The 21,740-nt window shown below is 43.0% G+C and overlaps 1 protein-coding gene across 2 annotated transcripts in view; it reads left to right on the top strand.

The window, feature by feature from the left end:
- The window catches only part of CYRIB (CYFIP related Rac1 interactor B), a 161,477-nt gene that overhangs the window by 1,589 nt on the left and 138,148 nt on the right, over nt 1–21,740 (top strand). The gene's annotated exons all lie outside the window — the stretch shown is intronic.

A 21,740-nucleotide genomic window follows, 5' to 3' on the forward strand; every position in this document is an offset into this window, starting at 1 on the left:
TATGTGCTGTACCTGGCCAAGTCACAGTGCTTCTGTTCTCCCGCCTGCAACATGGGCTCAAACCTACCCACCGCATTGGGGTGTTCATGCAGCTTTAGTAACCCAATAATCTTCTCACCCCTTTTTTAGCAGAGGATTTCAAAGCACGTTAATTTAGCTAGGGTGGGGGACACCTGTTGAAATGTCCACGTGCTATATTTTTCATGGCAAAAGTCCCAAGTTTTCTGGGGGCAAAGGCAGGAGGTTGAGTATGATTATGACAAATGATGCATAAAGCTAAGTAATCAAACCAGTAGATTTCCTTTTTGTTGGAGCAGTAAGGAAAAGTGCCTCCGTCGGAGCCTTTTGGAAACGTGATCTCAGAAATTTAGACCGTTTGTTTGAAACTCTCAAAACTGGCGAGTGAAGAATAAGGCAAGAATGGCTTGGGAGCTTCTCAGAGGAATTGGCAGAGTTAGGGAAAGAAAGAGTTTGCATTCAATTCAATTGATTTTTGTAGAGCTTCTTTACAAAATGCTGAGCCCTTGCTGTCTGCGCTCAGTGGAGATGGCAAAAGAAGCGAGTTCATAAATACGCAAATAATCAAATCTCAATCAAAAGGTTTGTGTACAATAAAGGGATTTTCTCCCTGCCCCTGGCTTTAAAATAACTATACAAATCAATAGCCCACAATCCTTAGTTTGTTGATCAAGCAATAAAAGGTGCAAAGAATGGAAAACTCAGCCATTGGCACGAGAGTGGATTTGATGGGACTGCTCACAGCTCAGAGAAGTAAATTACAAAGAAGAGCGTGGCTGGACTTATCCACCTGCGGATCCGCGGGGCCTGATTCTCCTCTCAGTTACACATGTTTTACACGAGCCTGTTTCCACTGAAGGCAGTGGAGTTACCCTGACTTACACCAGCTTACATTGCAGAAGAATCAGACTGTAAAGGGGCCTCTGGTGGAAATAGGGCTTAAAGAGGCATAGTCTGTGGGGAAGATGTCCTAGTGGTCTAAGCATAGGATTGGGAGGCAGGAATTTGAGTTATACTTTTAACCTTGATCGTGACTCCCTCTGTGACCTCAATGTCACTTGGCTTGTCTGCCTCAGTTTCCCCACTTGTAAAATGGGATTAAGTCTGTCCACCTACCTGATGGATGTGGTTGTGGAGATCAGCTAGTTAATGTTCGTAAAGTGAATTGAAGATGAAAAGTAATAAGGCTAGAACACTGGAATATTAGCATTACATAAGACATACTAGTGCTGTGTAAGTGCTATTCATAGAATCATAGAATATCAGGATTGGAAGGGACCTCAGGAGGTCATCTAGTCCAACCCCCTGCTCAAAGCAGGACCAATCCCCAATTTTTGACCCAAATGGCCCCCTCAAGGATTGAACCCACAACCGTGGGTTTAGCAGGCCAATGCTCAAACCACTGAGCTATCCCTCCCCCCTGTTCTTCCCTTGCAAATAAAGATAATCACAGCAAATGTCAGTCCCAAGGAAACACCAGTGAGTGGATAACGTTCCTAGTTTCAATCACTGCAATTTCCAGTAACTCCCAGTTTGAAGCCCAGCATTCTTAATTGATGATTGCCAGTTTTGTCAGTTGCTAGGAGTTGCAGGCTAACATTTCCTCATGCATGCATGGGTGTGTGCATGCTCCTCCGAGGCTGTTTGTGATTATCCAAGTATCTGACTGCAGCGACTGACATGATATTGGAGGGCCAGTTTATTACAGACTGATCTGGATAGTTTTCCTTTGACTAAAAGCAGATTGTCCCCTTATGTTAGAGCAGATGCCAGGTTTGAGACCTTTGAATCTTTGTTATTGTTAATGCAAATCTTGCACCTGTTATTGGCTAACACAGCTAGAAGTTCAGCCTGAGAGCCAAAAATGTATTGGACTGGCCTGTGAGAAGAAAAGCACTTCTGCTTTTGGGGCTTTGTACTTCCCTGTCTGAGAAGGGACAGCACAATGGCTGTGAGCTGCAAGCATGACTTCTGTTTGCAAGAGCCACCTCCCTTTCTTAAGGAAGAAGTTACAGTGCGGTTCAAAAGGAATGATGGTGAAATACAGAGGAAATTAACAAAATAATTATAGCTAGTTGATTTGCCTGGTTTGTGGTTAGAACATCATATTCTGCTGCCCAGCTTGACCAATGAATAAATGAGCTATTATCTGTAAATGGACCATTCTTTAAAATCCCTTTAAAAAGACAAGAGGAATAGGTCTTGTGTTTGCCACTTCATCAGTTGCCTGATAGGAATAGGAAATGTCAAAGGGGATCTGCTTTCATCACAGCAAGATCACTAAACCGGTATTTTTTTGTTCCAAGAAGAAATAAATTCTGAAGGGATCTGGGATTTGATTGCCATGTTGGTTTGGACCAGATAGTCTATCTGGTCTGCTCTTTATAAGAGTGGCCAGTACCAGGTTTTATACTGGAAGGTGCAAGAAACCTTGCAGGAGGCAGTTGTGCAGTGGGAACAGTGAAATGTCTATTATGCAGATTCTCCAGTGTCAGGAGAGAAAAGTAATCGCAGCTCTGGGAGTGTATTACTCAAACAGGCATTCCAACAAGTTCGCTGGGTCCAGCAGAAACAGGATCAGGCTCACAGCCAGTAAGCACCTTTTAAAACGTTGCTGATACAGTCTAGAGTATGTGTTTCTTTCAACAAGATCTGTAGCTTACATTGCTTGGTAAAAAGCAATGTAATGGATTTTCAGTAATACAGAGAGCACAATTAATAAGGCCTAGACATGGGAAGACCTGAGAAAAAACAATTGGGCCTTACTGCTGTGCCTCTAAATATGAACAGGCCAGACAGAGATGTAAGAGGCTTAGCTAGTGCGGCCAGTGAGAAGTTTAATGCAGTTTGCAGGGTGTAGAAAAGCCGTAGTCACTCTGATGAACTATTATTTCTTCTTAGTGAACGTTACTGTAGGATAAATGGCAGCGATCAAGTTATTTGAGGCCCAAACAAGGTATTTCTTGTGTTTTGGTTTGGGAGAGTGTAAGGGAGAATTTCTTGCTAAAGTGCATGGAACTCTGTTAGGGTCAGATCCACAGCTGGATAAGTCAGCCTAGCTCCAGTGAAAGTCTAAATGGAAATTCTTTCTTTTTATGATTGGAACTCTCTAAGGACACTGAAGAGGGGAGGGGTCTCAGTACCTTTCAGCTGCAGGGCCTAGCATTGCATTTGGCCTGTAACAAAATACATCTCTTCCCTCACTTCACCAGAGCCGGGGGAGGGGGGAGAGTTCATTCTGTTTGCCTACAAATATCACTAAACATCTGATTAGATCTATAGGTTGGATTATCAGTTGCTAGCTCCAGTGGCCAAGATAGGCCCCCTTTCTGCATGAGTAACCTATCACATGGAGCTAGGCCAACCAGCTGAGGATCTTTGCCACCGTGCCCTGTCACTGTGTCTCAACCCTGCCCTAGAAGGCCTAACTTTAGGCAAAGCTAATTCAGGCTCTGTGCCATATCTGTCTGATCAGCTAATGTAGGTTTCTGCATGGCACTCATCACTACAGTGTCTAAGCACAGCTCTTCGCTGAGGAAGCACCAAGTGTGGTGGTGGCTTCTGTAATGGAAACACAGTTCCCCTAGGAACTGAACTGAGATGACCAACTCATAGATGCCTCATTCTTTAACTTGTACGGGCACAATTCTGGGCCTTAGGACTGCTTCAGAATGCTGGAAAACTTATACTGACAATACCTATGTATTAGAAGTTGCTGGAGCAGCAATTTGGATTCAGCAACATGAGCCTTTGTATCCCAGTGGAAAAGGAGTGTCTTTGCCTTAGCGTCTTCTGTGCAAAGTGAAATCTGAAAATTACCCTGATAGTACAAACCTAACTTAAACCCCTCTAACCTGTGACTCTTTATGTGGCCTAGTATAAGCTAGTTTTGCTTTTGGTGCCGCACTCTCGAAGGCTGTCTTTCTGGTCCATACTCTTATACTCACCCTTTATTTAAATATCAAGGTTCTCACCCTCCTAGGATCTTTCCACCCAAGAGATGCTGAAGGATCCTTGTAGGATCGGCCATGTGTTTTAATAGATCAATGTGGTTCCTGCTTCCACTGGCTCCTTTGGTTTGAAGTTTGTATTGAATTGTGCTGCATTTCTAACAACAAAAAGTACATCAAAACCCATCTTACTTGCAAAAGTACTGCAACAAATCTCTCTTTCTTATCTATCTGCATGGTGTTCATTACCATGGTACCTAATGTGCAAGCTCTCCTTTATTTTTCAAAGTTTGTTGCCTAGAAAAGGGAGGATATAAAATCTACTAGCTAGGGTAGAAAACTGAGAGTCAGGATTCCTGGGTTCTCTTCCTGGCTCTTATTGAGAGAGACTCAGTAAGAGTGAAGCTCAGCTAGACTGAGAAGAACTTGGAATTCACCTGGCTGTCAGACCATTAGACCCCAACCCTCTGTATTTAAGAAATAATATGGATGCTAGAGTTATAATGGAAACCTAACCCGCAACCTAATTTGTTGTAATACCACAAAGAATTTGTCAGCAATAATCACTGGAACCCTGGAAGCGAAGATGCAATCTGTGCCTCCAAAATACTTAGGTCAGTTGTAGTAACTGCCAAGGGGACTGTGAGATAAGTTGGAATCACTCACTGCAAAATGTGGGGACCAATATACAAACAATTCTCAGGCCGTTGTAACCAGAATACATAAAACTGCTTGCAAGACTTTTTTTTTTTCTTTTAAATTTTAACGTCACCATTAGTAGGTCTAAAAATTAACCCCTTTTGTCAATGGTCCCCTCAGAAAGGTCTTTCTTTTCAGCCTCAATTCTGTGTAATTCAAACCAGGCACGCTAAATAAAGCCAGATGCAATTTTCTAAGTGCTGTTAATGGATAGTAATTCATGCACTGTTTGTGGCAGTACCAAAGGCGTATTTAAAAAGGAACACAATGAATTTCTTACCCACACTGGTCAGCAGTTACTAATATTTGTCAACCTGTTTGACCTTAGTGGGACAACTGTGTGAGAAAACTGACCACTTTCACTCTGAGTTTCTAAGCTACAAATTGTGTAAATGGGACCATGTTAGTCACTTGTGTCCCATCAACCTTGACTGTGACCCTTTAAGAAAAAAAACATTGATTTCATCGATCTATAGTGGTGATTTTCAACCTGTGGTCCACAGACTATTTTGATGATTTCCAAAGAGGTCTGCACCTCCACGTTTTTTAGGAGATGAAATGAAAAAATGTTGAAAATCACTGAGCTACAGTAAGCCTAACGGCTGCATGGCCCAGGAGCCGTGAGCCAAAAAGGGGAAGGAAGTTTTTAGTGAGTGAAACACAGAGAATAATCAAGTCAGATGAACTGGAAGTCATGTCCTGAATTCGTAACATTGCCATGTCTGATGGTAAGAAATCTCAACTGAGGAACTACTGACTTGTCAAAAAAATTGACAGCAGAACTGGACTTCCTGTTTCACTGCTCTGGAAATACAGTACACTTCCTCTTTTTTGCACTATTTATTTTAAACTGCTTTATTTGAGGGTACTAAATTATAACCTCTGGGAATGTGCAGATTATTATAGCACTGCTGAGCAGTTGCTTCCACAGTTAGTTAGTTGCTTGGCAGTAGGTTGCCTAGGACACGAAGGGATTTATGGTGTCAAGGGAGTAACCTGGAATCCAGGGAGACCTGTATCTTTGCAAAAAGTTTCAGAAGGCCTGGCAATGTCTAGATGCTCCTTTTTATATCTTTCTTCAAATCTATGCTTCTCTTAGAGGTTTCTGGATTTTCCCACCGACACACACATACCTCGCTCTCCTATATACCTTTCCTTCAGCCTCCATGGCCTTGCATCGCTGTTGCATCCTTCCAGCTGAAGACTGGTGGACATTTCCTCTAGAGTCTCAGGGCTGTTCCTGTATTAAGAGACCTCTGGGGACAAAGATTCCTAGAATCATGTCCTCTAACATGGCACAGAGAAGCCCAAGAGCTGGACTCTAAGAACTAATAACTACCTGAAAGTCAACCAAAAAATAAACCTGATAGTTAACATTAGCTTTGTTCAGCCATGCCATCGCAGATCCAAGCAGATCCTCCACCTCTGGGAGTTTTCCTTGTATCCCCAACCTGTCTACAGGTGTTAAGGGTCACTTGGAAATCAAGTTAAACAATATCTTAAAGCCCTTTTGAAAAGTTTGCAGAGGGCTGGCCTCTCTATCATGATCACATTGATGCCCTTTCTCACATAATGAGAGAGAAGACACTCTCTAGTTCAAGTGTAGACAGTCTACCATGAATACCCAACTTAATGTTATTGTAACAGCTATTTAGGCACTGTAAAATGCTCTTCGGCCTATTCTGGCCTCCACTCTAGTCCCAGTAAGGCCATTTTGATGATATATAGAAACCGTACAGTCACTGTAACCAAGGGGGAGAATTTCTGTGGTGCAAGCATATGCAGCCCTAGATTGCCCTCCTGGCAGCCTTTGGCATAAGGGTCATGATGGAGGCTTCTTGACCGCTACAGAAAGCCTGGCCTGCTCCATAAGCAGCCATAAACTAGAGCAGTTTCGTAGGGGCTCGAACTTATGTAGGGGGCTGCACAGGCCTCCAGCCAGCCCAGAATTCATGTGGTGCAAAGGTGGCTTGAAAGCCATCTTCTGCCCTTCCTCCCCCCAGGCTGTGCCTTCTGCACTGTGCCTCAGGGAGGTGCAGCACCAAATCCATCCCTCCATTTGCAGCCAACAGGTTGAGGAGCTCTTCTTCTGTGCACTCCTGATGATGTAGAGCCATTTTAACTCTGACTGTAATTCCATTGGAGACAATAGATTTACGGCTAATAGATGAATCTGTAATTTATAGCACACAACTCCAGGTCAGGGCTGAAACATGATGGTAGGGAGCAGGCCGTGTCCTTTGCCAGCATATACCGGAGGGGGGGTGTTAGTTTTCAGACTATGGGTCTGGAACCTTTCACCAGCATGACGTTAAAAAGTAAACTACGGCACCAAGCTTGTTTCCTCAAACCTTCTGCCCCCATTCAGTTTTGTTCGTGGCAAAAGCTGCCGTTTTGTGTTTGCAGATGACTCCTAAGGCAGCTTGCTGCCTCTAACGGTCTGGCCGTGTCCCGAAAATATGATCTGCTGCCATTAGTAGGTTCATCTGGCACTCTGCTTTTGTTGAGGCCTCAAGAAATATTTACTGTAAGGAGCCACGTTCTCTCTTTAATATGCTCCACGTATCACAAATATCCACAGGCACTTGCCAAAGACAATTTATCAAATTAGAACATTAGTAGGATTCCCTCTGAATGAACAAGCTATTCAAATATCTATTTAAGGATTGGAACCAAGTATCTTTGCTATGGTTGCTGGTTTGAAATTAATTTCTGTTAGAAGGGGGTTTCAAATACCATGAAAACTTCGGTCTGAAGAAGGGAAGGAGACCGCCCCCTGAGAATTTTGGGGGAGGGGTTAGTTCAGGTCCACCTCCAGTTTTTCTGTTTATGTGATTAGTGTTTACCAGATAAATTTGTGTGTGTATAAAATATAAATCATAGTACATCTAAAATATTTATTTGTATTGCAGTGGCTCTTAGGAGCCCCAGTCATGGACCAGGTCCCTATTGTGCTAGGAGCTGTACAAGCATATAACAAAAAGATGGGCCTTATATCTAATCTACTTGATGTGCTGTATTACCAGACCTAGCCACCCACAGTAGTTTGCGCTCTTTGTTTATATTCTGACTGAAAATGCTTTTTTGTCGTTGACTGCTAGTATGTGGGTCTTACTACTGGACTCTTCTGCTCTCGTGCAACCAATATAACATCAGCACGATTTCTCTCCATAGACTCTCATGGTAGCTCAGCCAGTTCTAGGGGACAAGGGAGGAGAATCGGGATGCTTGAAAGGGAAGAACTTGCTCAGGTGAACACATTGAATATAATGGACTTGTTTCTGCAGACCCGTCACATACTGTGGGCCTGATTCTGCAATCCTTCTATATCCTTGGACCTCAGTGGGAGTTTTGAATTCACAAGGAGTGCAGGATTCAGCCCAGTGTTCTCTATTTTGTCCAGAGCTGCTGGAGAGAGTGCTCTGTTAAAGGTAGCAAAGAGGAATTTTAGTTTGCTCCATGGATTTTTGTGTAGCGTGTTGCCTAGTGGACTTTGTGGCGTTTCTAGGTTCTTATTTTCTTAGGGATTAACTGCCTCTAGATCATTTGCATAGTGCACAGGCTCTTGGGTCCTCCCCTTCCACTTATCTCTAGCAGGCATGATCCTATGTGCACAATGTAAGGAAAGTCAATGTCTGAGTTAATGCAACTTCCTCTTACATTTCTAAGCAATGCAAATCCTTCTTATGTATTCCCGTGCGGGAAGGGAAGAGCCTTCTTTGCAACATTAATGCTAGAGAGGACCTTTTGAAGTGGCTTTGTCTCTAGAACAGGAGTGGGCAAACTTTTTGGCCCGAGGGCCACATCGGGGTTCTGAAACTGTATGGAGGGCTGAGTAGGGAAGACTGTGCCTCCCCAAACAGCCTGGCCCCTGCCCCCATCCCCTCCCACTTCCCGCCCCCTGACTGCCCCCCTCAGAATCCCCAACGCATCCAACCCTCCTGCTCCTTGTCCCCTGACCGCCCCCTGGCACCCCACTTGTCCCCTATCCAACTCCCCCTGTCCCCTGACTGCCCCGACCCCTATCCACACCCCCACCCCATGACAGGACCCCCAGGACTCCCATGCCTATGCAACCCCCCCCACCCCCTATCCAACGCCCCCTGCTCTATGTCCCCCCTGACCGCCTGGGACCCCAACCCCTATCCAGCCCCCCCGTTCCCTGTCTCAGGCTCAAAACACATAATAATATGTTCCAGATAAAATGGAGAACTCTAAAATATTGACCAACTACTTCTATAAAGTCACTTTAGCCTCCTGAGCAAACAGATTAGAAAATGTATCTAATCTGTACCTTAAACATTCATCACCCATCTTCTCTCCTATCCAGTTGACCTTTAAAAGGCTTAATAAAATGTATCTGTACTTGGTTCACAAAACTGAACTCTTTTCAAAAAGCGAAAATAGTTGAGCAAGAGTTTGTATCCCTTGTGAGTTTAAATTACTTGATCAATCTGCCATTAATACTAAGGGTGTTTTGAAGGACAAATTCCCCTACCACCATGTAACTTTACCCCAAAGTCTGACGTTTCACCTGCATCTGTATGCATTACAATAGATGATAATCCATTGGAATAGCTAGCTGTGTACATACTGGTACCAAAAGTGAGTAACCAAGTGATCCTGTTACAGCAAACCTTTCCTTTCTCATCTCTCTCTCTCTCTCCACCCTAGACTGTAAGTTCTTTGTTGCTGTTACTTATATTAATGCCTCAAGGCCCCAAAAGAGATAGGGGTCCTACTTTGCTATGCATTCTCTAAACACATAGGGGGAGTAACCTCTGTGCTGGAGAGCTTACAATGTAAATAGATGAAGGGTGGGTGGAGAAACAGAAGCAGAGAGGTGAAATGATTTGCCCAAGGTCACACAGCAAGCCAGTGGGAAAGGCAGGAATAGAATCCAGTTTTCCTGACACCCAGGCCAGCACTGTATCTGCTGGACCACAATGCCAAAGACAATTTGTCTTTAGCAAATCTTACAGATCCTGGAGAGGCTAGCCTCAGGAAGGGAGTTGGTTCTCACAAGGAGGAGAAATGAGCAGTGTCAAAGTGGGATCTTCTTCTCTAACTTCCAATCTTCTAGAGATACTTGAATGACTTTCTGCTCATAAATGCTTGCATGATAGTTCAAAAAGCCTTTGACATCGGTGCTGGAATTAGGAGTGTGGCTTCACCCCCTGGCTTGAAGTGGTTTCCATTATAGACAGGGTTTACAGTTTGGTTCAATGGCTCTCCGCACCCTCACTACACAAATTGTTCCAGCACTCCTGGCCTATGACATTTTTTTAAGATGGCAACATCTGTGGCTGGATATTTTTCTGATATTCTTGAAAAGGCTATTTCACATCTCACTACAAGTACAGTGTAAATTATTAAAAAGTAAGAATTCCTACCTCCAACCCCCACAAAATATTATGATTCATTTGCAGCACTGAACACAATTTTTATAACAAAGTTCTAAGGTTTATGTTTTTAGACTGTGGAATTAAATGTAAATTGTTGAATCACTATCTGAAAGTAAATCTGAAGAGAATTCAAATGATAAACAATCATAGTTTTAAGAACTCTTTCCACATCTGTATTGTATAAGTGTACCTAAGCCCATTGTACTCAGAACTGACCCGCTCAGTAAGAGTTGAATCATGCAAGGTACTTACCATGCTCAACTCACCTTTTACTCAATGGGAGTTGAGGGAAGCTCGACGCTTTATGGGCTTGCTCCGTAATAGAATATACAGTAAAACTGGGCCATGTTGTCACTGCTCATGTGCTATGAAGGAGTTGTTAACTGAAATGCAGGTATGAAAATGCACCTGAATTCACGGCTGGTAGCAGCAGATTCCATGAATCTGCATCCCCTACATAGTATTGGAGGAATCTGAGATCCAGAGATAAAAGGGCTTGGTGCCAGAATGAGACCGTCAAGCTATTTTACCTCATGCTGCAGGCCATGTGCCCCAGCTTTCTTCCTCAGTGGTCTTCTGTCACCTCTAACCAATACCCATGGAGGCACTCTATATATTTTGCTTCTGGTCTCCTCTAGCAGACCTGGAATGTGGGTAGATACGTGTAGCATTTTGGGGACTTAGAATTTGCAGAACTGTGTGTAAGAATAACGCATGATCTTGTTTTGCAGACCACATCCCCTTTCCTCCTTCTTCTCCAAGACTTATTGAGACCCAGTGGACGTAGGCTTGGATGCCATTTGTGAGTGCTAAGTTTGGAGATAAGTTCTTTGTCAGGTTCCCCATGTTCTCCTAACGAAGGTAGTGAAGAAGGGTTAAAATAGAGTGCCTTAAAATGTTATTTTATTTAATTAAGTGCTGGCAAGAAATCTAAAGTCAGACTGGCAGCCCTGGAAACACAAGTGCTCTGGCAACATCTTAGCCACTGCAAGATACCTTACTACACCCTACTAGTGTACCTCTTCCCTGGACCTCCAATGTGGTTCATTCAGTCTCTGTCTATCAAGTTTTATTCCTTTCTGCTGAGACTCCCAATGAGGATGTTGGTGGCTTTGTGATGTGGACACCTGTCCATTAGGAATCTCTCTCTCATGCCACATAGACCACCAAAAATGATTAGATGTTTAATGGCTTCCAATCACTACTGGACTGGATATGAACTGATGACCTACAGGAGGAAGGCTCCATGTCACATTGCTAATCTCCTGAGGCATCTGATCCTCAGACATGGATTTATCTCATTTTCCTAAACCATTGATGACTTGCACTGTCATGGTGCTTCCATTCCCTTAGGAAATCCCTTGGGTTGATATCAAATAGATGGTTATTTCTGGATTCTGTCCCAAAGGATAGTGTTGTGCTCTAACTTACTGTACTCTGATTCCCACATATCAATGAATAGGTCATCGGACAGTAGTAAATATCCAAAAAGCTTTATTGAAGGGGAAACAGATTATTAATAATAGAGTAGTTCTGTGTATTGTTCTTGAGCCACGTAAAGCTAATAGAGCATTTTTGTTTTTAAAGGTAAAAGTGTAAAATATTGAGTCTGGATTGACGGCAACATTCAGTGGCTACACTTGTCAATTAATGAATTGCAATAGTTAACTTTGCTTCAAAGTGAGAAATGCAGCTCCCAAGCTGTGTAGTAAACATCTTTAAATAGAACAAAAATCTTTGAGTTGCTAAGGGCCTATATTAATTTTTCTCCTTTTGTATTGGGAAAGGAACATTATACACACAACTGTAATTCTGAATCCGTTTATTTTAAAGCTCCGTGTGTGCCTTTTTTTTTTCTCTTCAGTCTTAGAAATCAATCTTTGGAAGGGTTGATTTGTCATTAATTCCCCTAACAGAATTTGCGAAGTGCTATTTCAGATTATTCGTTACTGTAGGGAACACCAAGACTTACAGAGAACAGGGAATAAGACTTTAATGAATAGATATATTTGCAGTAAAATCTCTAACTGAAGTCAATTACAAATTCTTAGGATTAAGAAAGGTGATCATGTAATTAAAGACAACATGATAATGCGTATACACAGCCAACACTGTTGCAGAGGGGAAATTGCTGGGTTCTGTTATACCTCATGCTTTGTCAGCAAAATATTCACCTAAGGTTGGATTGCATAAATTTTATTACGGGTGATAAAAAAAGCAGAAAGGATGCAACATAATTTTTCAGTTCTTATGTGGAGTTTATAGACTGATCAGAAAAATCTTCTCTTCTATTAAATATACTTTAAAGCTTTCAAAAAATGGAATATCCATGTCTATTTTAGTCGCTTTTCTGACTGTAAACTTTAAAGGGCTGGATTTGATGCCAGATTTAAGTTTAGTATGTGGTAAGGATTTCAAAGATGTCACGCTCAAGTTCTGAAAGAAGGGAAAGATGGAGAAGTCCGACATTCCTTTACACCACCTTTCTGCTATTCTCCCCTGATTGAGCAAAGCACTTTTGTAATGTCAAGCCTGTGCTCAAGTCCTTCCCTGAATCAAGGCCTGACGCTGTGTTCTGTCTGTCCTCCAGACACCTGGCAATGATCATGTGACACGAAAAGGACCTACTTCTATATTCCCTATGTAGGTGAAACTCCTTTTGCTGTCAGTGGGAGTTTTGCCTGTAATACGAGTACTGGATTAGGCTATGTCTGTGCTTCTAGCTTACTGAGTGTCTTGGGACAGATAGTGAATAATACATGCTTTTTATGTTTAAATCCAAATATATTATGTGATCATGGTTTGGGATTCCTTAATCTGCAGAAAAATGATACAATGATCTTCTGTTGAGAAGATGGTATGGTCTAATAGAAAATTGGGGGTTATTTCAAAAATTCCCTGCACCAAGTAATGGTATTCTTCAGATGGTGACCCTTAGGAGCACATTGATGTAAATTGCATTAAATATAGTGTGTTAGACATATAGACATATGGCTGGTGACACTGACTGACTGTCTGTGAGGTTTTTTTCCCCCACCATTTAGAAGCTGTGTGTTCAACCCTGCTCAGATTATAAATGAAAGTGCATTTGGATGTCACAAAAAACAGGTTTTGGCGAATCAAGCCATCGCTTTTACTCCACTGAGCAGGACAAAGAGTATGTTAACACTGCAAAAAATGTTCTTAACATGGGTTAGCCGACTTGCATTACTTACTTGGGTTAAAGTAGCAGTGAAGACACAGCAACTCAGCTTTTAATTTGGGTTAGTAGCTCGAGTTAAAACCTCTAGGAAATCTTAAGGCTGAACTCAAGCTGCTAAAGAGAGTTAAAAGCGGAGTTGCCCTGGCTTCACTGCTCTTTTAACTTGAAATAGCTAAAACAGGTTAGATAACCCAGTTAAGAGCACAAACTTTTTTGGGGTGGTGGGGGCGGGCAGTGTAGATGGATCCAAAGACCAGACTGGGGGAGTGTTTCAAATTGGCGCCAAGGTACAGAAGCAGAACAGTGGCAGAAACAAGTCTCAATGTTACAAAGTGCTGAGCACCCTCAGGTCCCACTGAAGTTAATAGGAGTTGAGGGCACACAACAGCTTGCAGAATCAGGCCCTTACATAATCCATTCAGTGGTTCTCTCCCGGCTCCTTATTTGGTAATGTTTTACACCCACTTTGCACAAGGGTGCAGCTCCATTGATTACAATGAAGCAATGCTGATTTACACCAGCTGAAGATTTGGTCCACCAGGGCTGGGGCAGTGAAGCATCATGCCCAAAATCACCTAATTTCTCCACTGAACATTTAGGACTGAACCGTTCTCTTACTACACATGTGAATCGCTGGGGTCAAACCCTGCGTTAGACCAGTTCATGGTCTGGCCCCTGGGCTCTTAAATGTCATGATCTTACAGGACATCCAGTCTTTAGCATTTTGGCCCACTTCTATTTGACTGTTACCTCCTATCTGGGAAGCTCTACCCAGCTCTTCCCTTGTCCTGAGGCACTTGTTTGACTACATTATAGGTTTATGCGCACAGGGGTCTTGTTTCCCCTCAACAACTATGCATGCATAATTCTTATTAACGTCAATCAGACAGGAGGAGACTAGTTCTTAGCTCTCAAAATCACAGACGCCCATGATGCAGACAGCGGAGAGCAAAATGTTTTGATGAAGACTAAGTCAGTGCTTTTCTGGTTTAGATTCTACTGTATAGGCAGCTGTCACACTCCTGACTGAGCTCCCCCTCCTGCATGCTCACCAGGCAGCTGTGTTCAGACCACTGAATGTGGGCTGCATCCAATACTACCTGTATGGCCCTGAGGATATCACATGGGCCACAGCTGTGTGCTGATTGGGCCGCAGGTTGAGAACAACTGTCTCATGCCCATGTTACACCTGGCTTTGCCTATTATTGTTTTGGTGAAATTTGTGCTTATATGCTGACTTTTAGACTCGGCACTAGAGAATACCTCTTCCCCAGCCATTTAGCAGAGGTCCTTTAACTAAGTCACCTAGCTAGTCTACCATTGAAAAACAATTGTTTTGAATCTCATGTGATCTAAAGAAGATGTTACAAGTGAAACTGTAGAGGGGAAAACAGCTAAGCAGAATTAAAGTGATCCTCTGACTATGTCCCTGGAGGACAACTAGACACAGTCAAAACAATTATGCGTAGAATGATGTTCTAATAACTTCTATTAATGAATGAAGTCAGCACCTAATTAAAAAAGCAACAACATTTCAGTGAAGGACATAATCAAATTAAAAGCTGATCTTACATTCCTGAGGCCGACACAACTCGCATTGAAATCAGTGGAGTTTGCCTACATCAGAACTGCAGGATTGGGTTTATAGAAATAGTTTTCTCTTTCTGGCAGAGGGTGATTAGTCCTATCTTTTTAAAATGTCTCTTTCTTGCCTGTAACAGTGATTATATTCATTAGCTGGAATACTGTTGACTCAGACTATTATAAGGGGAAGAGTGGATGGCTAGACATGAAAACTCACTACCGATACAATATCTAGCTTTGGGTGAGATCCTCGCTGTTGACCAAAGTTTACCGCTGAGCTAACCAAGGCAGAAGGGAGGGTCAAGTAAGATGCCTTGAAGTCTTTAAACCACAATTTGAGGATTTCAATAGCTCAGACATAGGTTAGGGGTTTGTTACAGGAGTCAGTGGGTGAGATTCTGTGGCCTGCGTTGTGCAGGAGGTCAGACTAGATGATCATAATGGTCCCTGCTGACCTTAAAGTCTGACTCTATGCCTGAGGTCACATAAACTCCGATTCAGTAGTCCATTCCTATTCAACATAACATATAAACATTTGCTTAAATCTAGTACCTTGAATGTGAGTTAAGCACCTGCTTAAGTGCTTTGCTGAATAGGGTGTATTTAAGCACGTTTAAAGAGTCTGGGGCTGTTGGAGGTGAAAGGACTTTTGTGGGCTTGACTTGAGTGGGCTTTGAATCACACCCTTGCTGACTGTAGCCAAAATGAATCACAGAGCCTCGGTTTGAACCTAGTCAAAGGTCCTGTCATTCTGAATTCTTCTTTCTAGCCACTGCTTCCTGAGTTGGACAATGCTGAATTGTCTAGAGGATTGTTTAAACTGGTTTCTCTTTCACTCTTCCACTTCACTTTTGCTACCAATAGCTTTTAGAACACCGTGGCACATCTAATGAGGAATTACCTTCCAATGCAATAATAATCTGTACCCCTAGTTACTGGAAGAATTCTGTATTGTGCTCATCTCAACAAGCTAATCAAAGACTCAGCATAGCATAGGAGATGTTGCTCTATTTTATAATGGGGACAAAGTACAATTAAATTAAAAGCTGCAGTTTCTCTTCTGACCTTCCTTTATCCTTATTTTACAATCCTTTTTGTAGTGCAATTTCAACACCTGCCAATATTGGTCTATTTCTCTCCCCTACCACATTCGAGCAGGCAGAAATGCAGAAGGAAGGCAGTGATGATATCAAAACAAAGAAGCTGTATTGTTGTAATATCAGCGTTATCTCTGATCATGGGCCAACATTATTACCCTCTGGTATCTCTTGACCTTCAGGAACTGTCCACTAGCTGTGGATGTGCTGTATTTGTTGTCCTAGGGCCTAGGCCACACCAGACTAGGGAATTGCCCTAATAATTTGGTACAAGTAATTGTATAAAAGAAATGACTGATGCAATCAGCATAGTGTGGTGGTTAGAGTATGAGAGTGGCAGTTAGAAAATCTCGGGTCTTTTCCCAATTTAGGCCTTGATTTGCTGGAGTAAATTGCTTAATTTCCTTGTGCCTCAGTTTCCGCATCTGTCTTATGGACATAATAGCCACTTTTTAAAAACAGTGTTTTGATATTCTGGAGTGAAGGGCTACACACAATGTCAAGTGCTGTTACTGTATTGGGGAAAACCCTACAGGCATTCTTGTAAGCATAGGATAATCTGACCTTGGCATTTTGTTTTGTCTCTACGCTTTGAAATTTACATAGTTTATTCATGTTTGTTACGTGTTTTATATTTCTGAAGAGACAAGGTTGGTGAGGTAATATCTGTTATATTGCAGGATTTGTACTTGCTGAAATCAAATGTGTAAAGCCTTAAAGGACAGTGCAGTCCGAAGGCAACTACTTCAGCAGTCTCCCATATGCTAGACAGGGTGACTTGAGCAGAGAAATCTGAAAGTGGGAAAACATAACCTTCGTTTCATCTGTAGCAGAAAGCTGATATGAACTGCTCCAATATAACAAAGGATTGTTACAAAAGCAACTGCTATCTTTCATTCTTAAGATTTTACAGTAAAAATCTGTCTTAATGGAAAAAAAAGATCTCTGGATGTGGGGAAAAGCCTGGTTTCCACATTGAGACATGTAATGGAAAACTTAATGGGCCCCCTGGATAAACACTACTGTTCATGGACAATGCACCAGATTGTGATTGCTGTGTACAAATGACAAAAGAGAACTTCCCTTATTTTATTATTTCTGACTTTCTCCCTTAGGCTGCCATTAAAATTAAAAGTAATAGAACAATTGTAGCTGTTCGTGGTGCCTAACTCCCTTGGGCTTGGGACTTATATACGTTTTTAAAATAAATTATTAATTTTGGAGAACATTTTAGAGCAGATTAGTAAAACCACAAATTCACTGTCAAATCTGTCTTCAGACTCCTACACTGGAGTTGTGCTGTACAATAAAAACAAACTTGGAGATGTTCAGCTGTGTGACGTCGCTGACAGCAACTATTGCCACCTACCATTTATGTGATACTAACTAGCAAGTGTGGTCTCATCTTGGTTTCTGTTACTATTATTCTAATAAGCTGTTCAGAGGCATTTATGATAGAGGGGAACACTTGGAGTTAAGATCTGAGGCAAAATTAATGGTATTCAAAGCTTTTCTAGTCATTAGGGATGACTTTTTGAAAGTATCCGCTAATGTTAAGTAATTCAGTTGAGTGCCCAACTTGGGGGACATGATTGTTACAGCTTCTCAGAACAGCAAACTCCAGTGGAAGTACTATAATAAACCTTTCTATTGTTTCAGTGGGGCTCTTCTGTCAGCTCTGCTTACAATGTCCTCAATAGCCCAAGTCCCCAACCCTCAGGCAAGGTTATATGAGCTTACATGTGTTTAGTGGGACAAACTAGCTGCACCATGAGGACACGACAGGATCTGGTCATTTGATGACATGATACTATTCAGCCATGATATTGCATCCAACCTAAACGGAAAGCGTGATCCAGCGTCTGCTTGAATTTTATGGCTTGGACATCAGTTGGAATAGGATTGGTCCCTAGATATGAGGTTTTAAAGGTTCTACAAGCTGTAGGATAAGACTGATCCATGAAAATCTGAGACTGACTTGCACATTTCAGGATGGATGGCACCCATACTCCCAATCAGCCACCACTTTTATCAACTAGTTTGGGGGGAAAATGCCATAGGAGGGCAGCAGAGAACATTATGGGCTAAATTCTTAAGTTCATCCAAACTGCATGGAGGACAAATCAGAGTGTAACTTTAATCTCTCCCTTGCACTTCCCTGATCTTGGTGCTGCTCAGTGAATCTCTTCTTTCTTGTGCTGTTTTAGAACAGCCTGCCCTTGGGTCGTACACAGGCTTCTAGTGGCCACAAGGACCAAAATCAAAGCCCAGGATCAGCATAGCCCAGGGGGCATGCTCACTTCTCCTTTTCTCTAATCATGCTTTTGGCAGCAGGAGGTTGGATTTTGTGGCATGCAAGCCCCCATGTTGGCCATATGCCTCTGGAGGATCACCCTTGCACTGGAGCGATCCTCTCTGGGCTGTTTGGACAGGTTTTGTGGGTGAAGTATGCCAAGCAGTGCACTGTAAAGCAGCCACTCAGAGCCCAAGGATCCACTATAAATATATATTAAAGTTTTTGTTTGCCCAGCACTGAGTCCACGTATCCATGCACAGCTCTAAGGGTGGGATCCATGAAGGGACTTAGTTATTGCAATGCTGGTGCTAACTTTTAGGGGCCCAGAAAGTCACAGGAACAATATTGTGATCCGGAGGGATAGCTCAGTGGTTTGAGCATTGGCCTGCTAAAGCCAGGGTTGTGAGTTCAATGCCATAGGAGGGTAGCAGAGAACATTATGGGCTAAATTCTTAAGTTCATCCAAACTGCATGGAGGACAAATCAGAGTGTAACTTTAATCTCTCCCTTGCACTTCCCTGATCTTGGTGCTGCTCAATGAATCTCTTCTTTCTTGTGCTGTTTTAGAACAGCCTGCCCTTGGGTCCACGTATCCATGCACAGCTCTAAGGGTGGGATCCATGAAGGGACTTAGGTATTGCAATGCTGGTGCTAACTTTTAGGGGCCCAGAAAGTCACAGGAACAATATTGTGATCCGGAGGGATAGCTCAGTGGTTTGAGCATTGGCCTGCTAAAGCCAGGGTTGTGAGTTCAATCCTTGAGGGGGCCATTTAGGGATCTGGGGCAAAAATTGGGGATTAGTCCTGCTTTGAGCAGGGGGTTGGACTAGATGACCTCCTGAGGTCTATTCCAACCCTGATATTCTATGAAAGCCTGAGTTCAGGCTCCCTGTATTATAAATGAGGACAGTAGGTGCCTTAGACTGCGATCCACAAAGCCAGCATGCTAAATGGGGAGCTGCCTAAAGTAGCCCATGGGAGACTCCAACCGGAGGTGTGTGTGCTAAGCCCTGCCCCTCTCAGATAGGCATTTACATCTGGGCTGCAGGGAGGCACCTAGCTCTGCTAGTGCTCCATGAACTGGGGAAAGATAGGCGTTTGGCTACCTGAGGTGCATGAGGGACCTGAAACAAAACAGCTGGGGAGGGGCGAGGAGGCCCTCCTTTATAACCTTTGGCCTCGTAGATAGGGTGCTCACACCCAGGATTTTGGAGGCCCCCAGTTCAAGTCCCCTGCTCCTCCCAAGGAGGAGGAATTTGAACAGAGATCTGTCACCTCTCAGGTGATTGCCTCTTCACTGGGCTATGGAATAGTCTCCCTCCATTTCTCCTCTTCATGTTGTTCTGCTTTAATTAAACAATAACATATTTAAATGAGCCAGAGAAAGAGCCTGGGGACAGGGGGCAGTCATTCTGTGTTTGTGTGAACTTGCCTGAGGGGCCAAATCCAGTAAGCATGCTCAGAGGCTGCCTACTAGATCAGGCCCTCCTACATGTGACTTGAGCAGCGAAATGTCTGTCTTTCCTGGTTTGTGAATCGCTCAGGGGCTGAGGTGGGAAATAGGTGCTTGGACACCTACCGTGAGGCAACAGTGAGCCTGTTCGGACAGAATAGAGGCACCTAGAGTGAGGCTGCAGTGTAGGTGCCCAGAGGAAAAAAACCTTCGGTGCAGAGTGAGTGTCGAGGCCTACAAGGTTAGGTGACAGCCGAGCAGGAGTTTTGTGGATTGCTGTTGTGCCTAAAAATAGGACGTAGGCGCCTAAGTACCTTTGTGGATCCCCCCTTAGTTCCTACCAGTTTGTGTAGAAGCTTTGTATAGTATATCAGAGTATGGAAAGCAGCATGAGTGGACATATGCTCTAGTCCTGCCAGAAGCAATGGTAATAAGAAAGTGAGTACATATCTATGATCTGAATCTCTGAGTTTTCTATTCCTCACTCTCTTTACTAACATGGGGTTGTCATTGCTATTGACAGTTCCAGCATTAAACTTGAGTTCCTCTCTTTTTTGAAGAGGAAGTAGCAGAACCAAGTGACTACACTTCTCCTAGCTTTCAGTGTGGTTACTCTAAAACAAATCACCTCTGCCCATAGTGCTGCTTTCCATCTTAATGCTGTGTTTACGAAGACCCAAATCACCAAAGCCTTAGAGCCAGCCACCTGCTTTCTCATTGCACTACTTCTGTCCTTTTGCCCACCTGTGCTGCGCTGCGATTCAGGAACTGTATGAAAATCAGAAGCTAGCAGCTTTGAAATGATCATTGTTGAGACTCTTGGCATTAAAGGCAGCTTGCCTATTCTATTGTGAGGCCACCACTCTACAGAGCTGGTAATGCAGCAATGCCAAATTTTAAATAATAAAAGAGTGTTTGGCTTCAGAAGATGCAGCCAGGCTAAAGACCAGCTAAGGCCTCTTGGGGAAACATTTTTGAAAAAAATATTTGACTTGGATATCAGAAAAAAAGATCTCTTCCCCTTTTGTGCTGCCCAGAAAACAGGATCTCTGTTTCACTCATCTGCTCCTGCAGCTTAGCCTACATGTGAAGTCTCTTAATCCACAGTGTGTGACAACCTAACAATTTCCACAGTCACTGTGTCAAAAAAGGATGTTCATGACTCCAAACAAGGAACAATCAGAAAAGAGCAAGTGAACTCCTAGGAGACAAAGAACTAGTTTTCATGCAAATAGTATTAAAGGGGTATGTGTGGCTGTGAAGATTTTTAAAAAGGCATTTAAGTTTTTAAAACACTTATAAAAAATCAAATAGTAAGTAGAGTTTTAAAAAATGCATTATGTGCTTTGTATTTTACTGCAAGTGGACAGCAAGGCTAGGTTGGTCACTGAGGCAGCAATGACAGGTTTCAGAGTAACAGCCGTGTTAGTCTGTATTTGCAAAAAGAAAAGGAGTACTTGTGGCACCTTAGAGACTAACCAATTTATTTGAGCATAAGCTTTTGTGAGCTACAGCTCACTTCATCGGATGCATACTGTGGAAACTGCAGAAGACATTATATACACAGAGACAATGCTGCAATGGTATTCCCCCACCAGCATGGGGCCCTGCCCGCACTGAGCTCATTGCAGGATTTAAGCTTTTTGCCCAGACCTTGCAATGTGATTTATTTGGGAAGAAATTTGTGTGCTGCTTTTTTTTTTATTTTTAATTGAATGCTTGGAGTTGACAATCCTATGGTTGGCAGAAGCCAAGGAGTTGTACTCCTCCCTCAACTTAGGGCAGGGGTTCCCAAGCTTTTTGCCAGCACAACCTCATTTGAATGAAGAACTTCTGGCCGGGACCCCAGACAGCATGGAGAATGGCATTTTGAAGAGCAACACTGTGTCCTCCGCACAGCATGACCCGTGTTAGGTGACCCTGCATGAACGACGCCCTTTTGCTCTACAAAGCGGTGTCCTCCACACCCTGTGACCTTGAACACATGGTGCGTGTGAGGTCACGCCGGGCATACCTCCCATGCACTGTATATACAG

Source organism: Caretta caretta, chromosome 2 (assembly GCF_965140235.1).
Source record: "Caretta caretta isolate rCarCar2 chromosome 2, rCarCar1.hap1, whole genome shotgun sequence".
NCBI classification, from domain to species: Eukaryota; Metazoa; Chordata; order Testudines; family Cheloniidae; genus Caretta; species Caretta caretta.